The sequence below is a fragment of the Amblyraja radiata genome, chromosome 13, assembly GCF_010909765.2.
Source record: "Amblyraja radiata isolate CabotCenter1 chromosome 13, sAmbRad1.1.pri, whole genome shotgun sequence".
NCBI lineage: Eukaryota > Metazoa > Chordata > Chondrichthyes > Rajiformes > Rajidae > Amblyraja > Amblyraja radiata.
In genome coordinates this window covers 25,841,446-25,848,680 of record NC_045968.1, presented here as the reverse complement: position 1 = coordinate 25,848,680, position 7,235 = coordinate 25,841,446, and positions in this window count along the sequence as shown.

Here is a 7,235-nt window from a genome sequence, read left to right as displayed (position 1 = left end):
GAACACATTCTGTACCACTCAACTGGGTTTCTGAGAGCAAGAGCAAAATAGATGAAGTGTGTCCATGAGAGAGAGAGAGAGAGGGAGTATGTCAGTGTGTTAGTGAGAGAGAATGTTGTGTCAATGAGATAGGAATTGCGCAGCAATGTAGGCAATTTTAATAATTACTAGACCAAGGGGGACCCGTGGTAGCGGGGGGATGGGGGGGAGGCTTGCGGCGTCACACACACTAACTATCCCCCCCACACACACACACACACTGAACGCCCCCCTTGATATTATATTAATATTATTCATTGGCTCCTTTTACCCCATCCTTGCACTATCTCGAGGGGCAGAGAGAGTGTGGTAGAGAAAGAGAGAGGGGGGTGGTGGAGATGGGGGGGGTGGAGAGGGGGGCAGGAGGGAGCGGGGAGAGGGAGAGGAGAGGGGGTAGAGGGGGAGGAGAGGGGGTGAGAAGGATAGCGGTAGAGAAGGAGAAGGGGGAGAGGGGGGAGGGTGGAGAGGGGGTAGGAGAGGAGGGAGAAGGGGAGGAGAGAGGGGAGGAGGGGGGAGGAGAGGGGGGAGGAGAGGGGGAGAGGAAGAGGGGGGAGGATGGGGGTAGAGGGAGACGGCGGAGGAGATGGGGAAGAAGGAGGAGAGGGGGGGCGGAGGAAGAGGGGGGAGGCGGGTGGAGAGGGGGGTGGGGGTGGAGGAGAGGTGGGAGGAGGAGGGGGGATGGGGAGAGAGGGAGGAAGGGGGAGAGAGGGGGAGAGAAGGGGAGGGGGAGAGATGGGGGGAGTGGGGAGGGAGGTGGAGAGGGGGGAGGGAGAGGGAGTAGGGGGAGGGAGAGGGGGAAGGGGGGAGAGAGGGGGGTGGGATGGGTAGTAGGGTGAGAGAGGGGGGAGATGAGGGGGGGAGATGAGGGGGGAGAGAAGGGGGTTGGGGAGATGAAGGGGGATGGGGAGAGGAAGGGGGGGAGGGGGAGGGTAGGGGAGGAGTGGGGGAGGAGGTGGGAGTGGGGGAGAGTAGGCGAGAGGAGGGGGAGGGGGGAGAGGAGGGAGAGAGGAGGTGGGAGGAGAGAGAGGAGGGGAGGGGGGAGAGAGGGGTGGGGGCAGGGGGAGAGAGGGGGGAGGGGAGAGAGGGGAGACGGGGGGGAGGGAGAGGGGGAGATGGGAGCAGAGGGGGAGGAGGGGGAAGGGGGAGAGAGGGGAAGACCGTTGACGGAGAGGGGAGGGAGGGAGTGAGGGAGAGGGGAAGGAGGGGGGCGGGAGGGGGAGGAGGGGGGAGAGGGGGAGGGAGAGGAGGGGGAAATTGGTAGAGTGTGGGGAGTGGAGGTGGAGGGGTGGGGAAGTGGAGGGGAGAGGGGGAGGTGAGGAGAGGGGGGGAGGTGAGGAGAGGGGCGGAGGTGGCGAGAGCTGGGGAGGTGTGGAGAGGGGGGTGGTGGGGAGGTGGGAAGAAAAGGAAGGTGGAGAGAGGGGGAGGTGGGTAAAGGGGGGAGGTGGGGAGGGGGAGATGGGGAAGGGGGAGAGAGGATGGGGAATGAGAGTAGGGAGAAGGAGAAAAGGGAGGTGACGGAGTGAGGAGGGGGAGAGGTGGGGAAGGGGGGAGAGAGGGGAAGGACGGGGGATGGTGGGGAGGGTGGGGAGGAGTGATGGGAGAATGGAGGGAAGGGAGGGGGGATAGGGGTGTGGGAGTGTGAGAGAGGGGGAGGAAGGAGAGGGAAAGGGAGCGAGAGGGGGATGGGGAGGGGGCGGAGGTGGGGGAGGAGAGCGGGTGGAGGAAGGAGGGGTGGTGGGAGGGGAGGAGGGAGGGTGAGGAGGGAGAGAGGGGAGGATTGAGAGGGGAGAGGGTGAGAGGAGGGGAGAGAGAGGGGAGAGAGGGGGAAGAGTGGGGAGGGGGGAGAGGGTAGTGAGAGGGGTTGGGCCTCTCCCTCTATTCCCCACTCCCTATCACCCTTACGCCTCACCCTCTATTCCCCTCTTCCCCCACCCTCCCTCCTAACCTCCCCCATCCCCCCCCCCCCCTTCCCTCCCTACCCCCTCCTCTCCCTCATCCTGCGAGGGTAGATCCTCACAGGTCTTCCGAGGTGCATGTGAAAGAGTTTCTGCCAGGTGCATCTCCTTTCCACGTTTGTAGGTCAGAACAATGTCATATTTTTCAATTTGTAGAAACATCCATTGTAAGAGCGCTGGAGAGTTATGAATAGGTTTATTGAAAATGCTGATATGAGGTTGGTGGTCGGTTTCAATTGTAATAGTGCGACCAAAGATTAAATCGTTGAACTTTTTGCAGGCGAACACAACCGCTAACAATTCTTTTTCGATTTGGGCGTATCGTTGTTCTGTGTCAGACATGGTGTGCGAGGCATAGGCGACAGGCTTTTTGCCATGGCCATCATTCTGAAGGCATGCAGCGCCCAGGCCGTGCTGTGAGGTGTCACATGTAAGTGTAAAAGGCAGTCTAGCATCAAAGTACGCTAGAGTAGGGGTGGCCGACATCTGCCATTTAATAGTCTCAAACGCTGTCTGTTGTTGCTCATGCCAGGTCCAAGCAGAATCCTTGTGTGTGAGATGGCACAATGGGGCTGATATTTCGCTGAAATCTGGAATGAATTTGCTCAAATATTTCGCCATGCCAAGGAATCTCTGCAAGCTGGGCACATCCGTGGGTGCTGGAAGTTCATTAATATCACTGGTTTTCGCTGGATCAGTTTTCGGGCCGTCCTTGGTAAATATATGGCCTAGGAATTTTACCTCATTCACTCGGAATCTGCATTTTTGGGATTGAGTTTGAGATGGATGGCCTCGGCATGCTTCATTACTTTTATCAAATTGGCATCGTGTTCCTCGATCGTTTTTCCAGCAATAAAGATATCGTCCACTACGATGCAGCATGGGTATCCGGCAAACAATTGTTCCATGGATTGTTGAAATACTTCAACATGTTTCTGCGACCATAATGAGGTCGCGACGAGTTCCCAGAATGCGGGAACTCCTCGCGACCATGAAGGCGAATCCCCAGCAACTACCCGCGAACATGTGGCGACCATGTGATGACTGCATAGTTTGCCTAAAATGTCGCCTAAGTGGGACAGGCCCAAGAATTACTATTAAATAGAACCACAATATCCTACCAGTTTTACTACATGAGGTGATATGTTTCTTTTTTATTATACTATGACTGGCTTTCAGCATGTAAAATAGTAAGATTAAACGAGAACTTACCAGTTTGAAGTTTGATCTGTATTTTATGAGGAGTTACGATGAGGGATTACGTGAAGAACCCGCTCAGTGCGCAGGCGCGGCATACTTCCAAGCAGCGGTGTGGAATCACAGATAGACACAGTTATTTTGAAGTAAACATAGTAAAGATAAGGAGACATCAATTTATTAGTTTGATCCATATAATGAGGGTGGGAGCGGAGGGCACGTAATCCCTCATCGTAACTCCTCATAAAATACAGATCAAACTTCAAACTGGTAAGTTCTCGTTTAATCTTACTATTTTACTTCGGAGTCACGTGAGTGACTACGTGAAGATTTCAAAGCTCTGTGATTTCAAACCGTGTAACAGTTTCATTTCACTCACTGCCGAAGTTCTTGAGGGAGGAAGTGTTATCGTAATGAACCAATGAGTCTATTTGTAGAAAAACACAATGGTATTTTTTAAACAATAACAACAAAGAATTAAGTTGCTCCCCTGGGCTTAAATTAAATATTTGCAGTTCGTAAATCTTTACTGCAAATAAACCGGGTTTTGCCAACGGTTTATTATAAAATTTCTGAACGGTCTTTTCCCTTCCCACCATTCAGATTCAGATTCAGATTCAATTTTAATTGTCATTGTCAGTGTACAGTACAGAGACAACGAAATGCATTTAGCATCTCCCTGGAAGAGCGACATAGCAAATGATTTAAATAAATAATAATAAGTGATAATAAGTGTCCGGGGGGTGGGGGGGTGATTGGCAGTCACCGAGGTACGTTGTTGAGTAGAGTGACAGCCGCCGGGAAGAAGCTGTTCCTGGACCTGCTGGTTCGGCAACGGAGAGACCTGTAGCGCCTCCCGGATGGTAGGAGGGTAAACAGTCCATGGTTGGGGTGAGAGCAGTCCTTGGCGATGCTGAGCGCCCTCCGCAGATAACGCTTGCTTTGGACAGACTCAATGGAGGGGAGCGAGGAACCGGTGATGCGTTGGGCAATTTTCACCACCCTCTGCAATGCCTTCCGGTCGGAGACAGAGCAGTTGCCATACCATACTGTGATGCAGTTGGTAAGGATGCTCTCGATGGTGCAGCGGTAGAAGTTCACCAGGATCTGAGGAGACAGATGGACCTTCTTCAGTCTCCTCAGGAAGAAGAGACGCTGGTGAGCCTTCTTGATCAGAGTTGAGGTATTGTGGGTCCAAGAGAGGTCATCGGAGATGTTGACTCCCAGGAACCTGAAGCTAGAAACACGTTCCACCTCCGTCCCGTTAATGTGGATGGGGGTGTGCGTGCCGCCCCTGGACTTCCTGAAGTCTACAATGAGCTCCTTGGTCTTCTTGGAGTTAAGGGCCAGGTTGTTGTCAGCGCACCATGCTGCTAAGTGCTGGACCTCCTCCCTGTAGGCCGACTCATCGTTGTTGCTGATGAGGCCAATCACCGTTGTATCATCTGCATACTTGATGATGGTGTTAGTACCATGTACAGGTGTGCAGTCATAGGTGAAGAGGGAGTAGAGGAGGGGGCTCAGCACACAGCCCTGTGGAACGCCGGTGTTCAGGGTGAGGGTTGAAGAGGTGTGCTTGTCTAACCTAACAGACTGGGGTCTGTTGGTTAGAAAGTCCAGTATCCAGTTGCAGAGGGAGGGGTCGATGCCCAGGTTACCGAGTTTGGTGATCAGTTTTGATGGTATAATGGTGTTGAATGCTGAGCTGTAATCGATGAACAGCATTCTTACGTAAGTGTCTCTGTTGTCGAGGTGGGAGAGGGCGGAGTGAAGTGCCGTTGAGATGGCATCCTCCGTACTCCTGTTCTTGCGGTAGGCAAACTGATAGGGATCCAGTGTGGGGGGTAGGCAGCTTTTGAGGTGTGCCAGGACCAGCCTCTCGAAGCACTTGGTGATGATGGGGGTAAGTGCAACTGGGCGGAAGTCGTTGAGGCTTGCCGCAGTGGAGTGTTTTGGCACTGGCACGATGGAGGTGGATTTAAGGCACGTGGGGACAACTGCTTGGGCAAGTGACAGGTTGAAGATGTCAGTCCAGACGTCTGTCAGCTGCGCAGCACAGGCCCTGAGCACGCGCCCGGGGATGCCGTCAGGGCCAGCAGCTTTACGTGCATTAGTCCTACTCAGTGCCACGAATACGTCGTAGGGGGTGAGTGTGAGGGGTTGGTGATCGGCAGGTAGCACAGCCTTGATGGCTGTCTCTAGATTGTCCCTGTCGAAGCGGCCATAGAAGTGGTTAAGCTCCTCAAGGAAGGAGGCGTCGCTGGATGTGGGGGTGGTGTTGGAGGGTCTGTAGTCCGTGATGGCCTGGATGCCTTGCCACATGCGTCGGGGGTCGGAGTTGTTGTTGAAGTGCTCCTCAATCCTGAGCTTATGGCAGTGCTTGGCCTTCTTGATGCCCCTCTTCAGGTTAGCCCTGGCTGAACTGTAGGCTCGAGCATCGCCTGACCTGAAAGCGGTGTCCCGTGCTTTCAGCAGTAGCCTGACCTCGCTGTTCATCCATGGCTTCTGATTCGGGAATATGGTCACCTGTTTGAGGGAGGTGACACTATTGATGGTGGAGTTTATAAAGTCCAGAACAGAGGATGTGTAGGAATCAATGTCCGTGTGGGAGTCAAGGGTGGCCTGGGCTGCAAACGCCTTCCAGTCAGTGTTTCCAAAACACTGCTGAAGTGTGAAGTCCGCTTCCTCTGACCAGACTTTAACTGTCCTCACAGTTGGTTTAACCCGTCTGATGAGTGGGGAGTACTTAGGGAGCAGGAACAATGAGACGTGATCAGACTGACCAAGGTGGGGGAGGGGGATGGCTTTGTAAGCTTCAGCCATGTTGGTGTAGACTTTGTCCAGTGTCTTGTCTACTCTAGTGGGGAAGGAGACATGTTGGTGGAATTTGGGGAGTACAGTCTTCAGGTTAGAGTGATTGAAGTCACCCGCAACAATGAAGGCTGCCTCGGGGTTGTGCGTCTGTTGATTGCTAATGGCAGTATGCAGCTCTTTCATTGCAAGCTTGGCATTAGCATCAGGAGGGATATAGGCTGCAGTCACAACAGTGGAGGTGAACTCTCTGGGCAGATAGAACGGTCTGCATCTAACCAAGAGGAACTCAAGGTTAGCTGAGCAGTGACTCTCGATGATGGTGGAGTCCGTGCACCATGCTTTATTTACATAAATGCACAGACCCCCACCTCTGGTCTTACCGGAGTCTGATGTCCTGTCCGCTCGGAGTAAATGACGCCCCGATAGCTGGATGGCGCTGTCAGGAACGTCAGTGTTGAGCCAAGTTTCCGTGAAGATCAGGATGTTGCAGTCCTTGATCCAGCTGTGGGAGGTGATCCTTAGCCGGAGTTCGTCCATTTTGTTTGCCAGTGAGCGCACGTTGGCGAGGAAAAAGGCTAGGAATCGCTACCCTGTGTGGGGCTAGCTCTAACCTGGCCTTTAACCCACCTCTGCGTCCCCGGCGGTGTTTTCGTACGCGTCGCCGTCTGTTGGTGCTTCTGGTCGGCCGAGCTGGCTTGGTGCGCGCTGGTGTTCTGCCGCTTCGTTGCTCCGCGTCTGCGTCTCCGTGACTCCGCAGGCGTTCTTCAGCCCCGCGGCTCTGCTGATGGTCTCCAGCCCCGGGGCTTACCTGGCGTTCTCCAGCCCAGCGGGTCGGGTGGCGGTCTCCAGCTCCGCGGTGTTCTCCAGCTCCACGGGTCGGGTGGTGTTCTCCAGCTGCGAGGGTCAGGTGAGCTCCACGGGTCGGGTAGCGTTCTCCAGCTCCACGGGTCGGGTGGTGTTCTCCAGCTGCGAGGGTCAGGTGAGCTCCACGGGTCGGGTGGCGTTCTCCAGCTCCACGGGTCGGGTGGCGTTCTCCAGCTCCACGGGTCGGGTAGCGTTCTCCAGCTCCACGGGTCGGGTGGCGTTCTCCAGCTCCACGGGTCGGGTGGCGTTCTCCAGCTCCACGGGTCGGGTGGCGTTCTCCAGCTCCACGGGTCGGGTGGCGTTCTCCAGCTCCACGGGTCGGGTGGCGTTCTCCAGCTCCACGGGTCGGGTGGCGTTCTCCAGCTC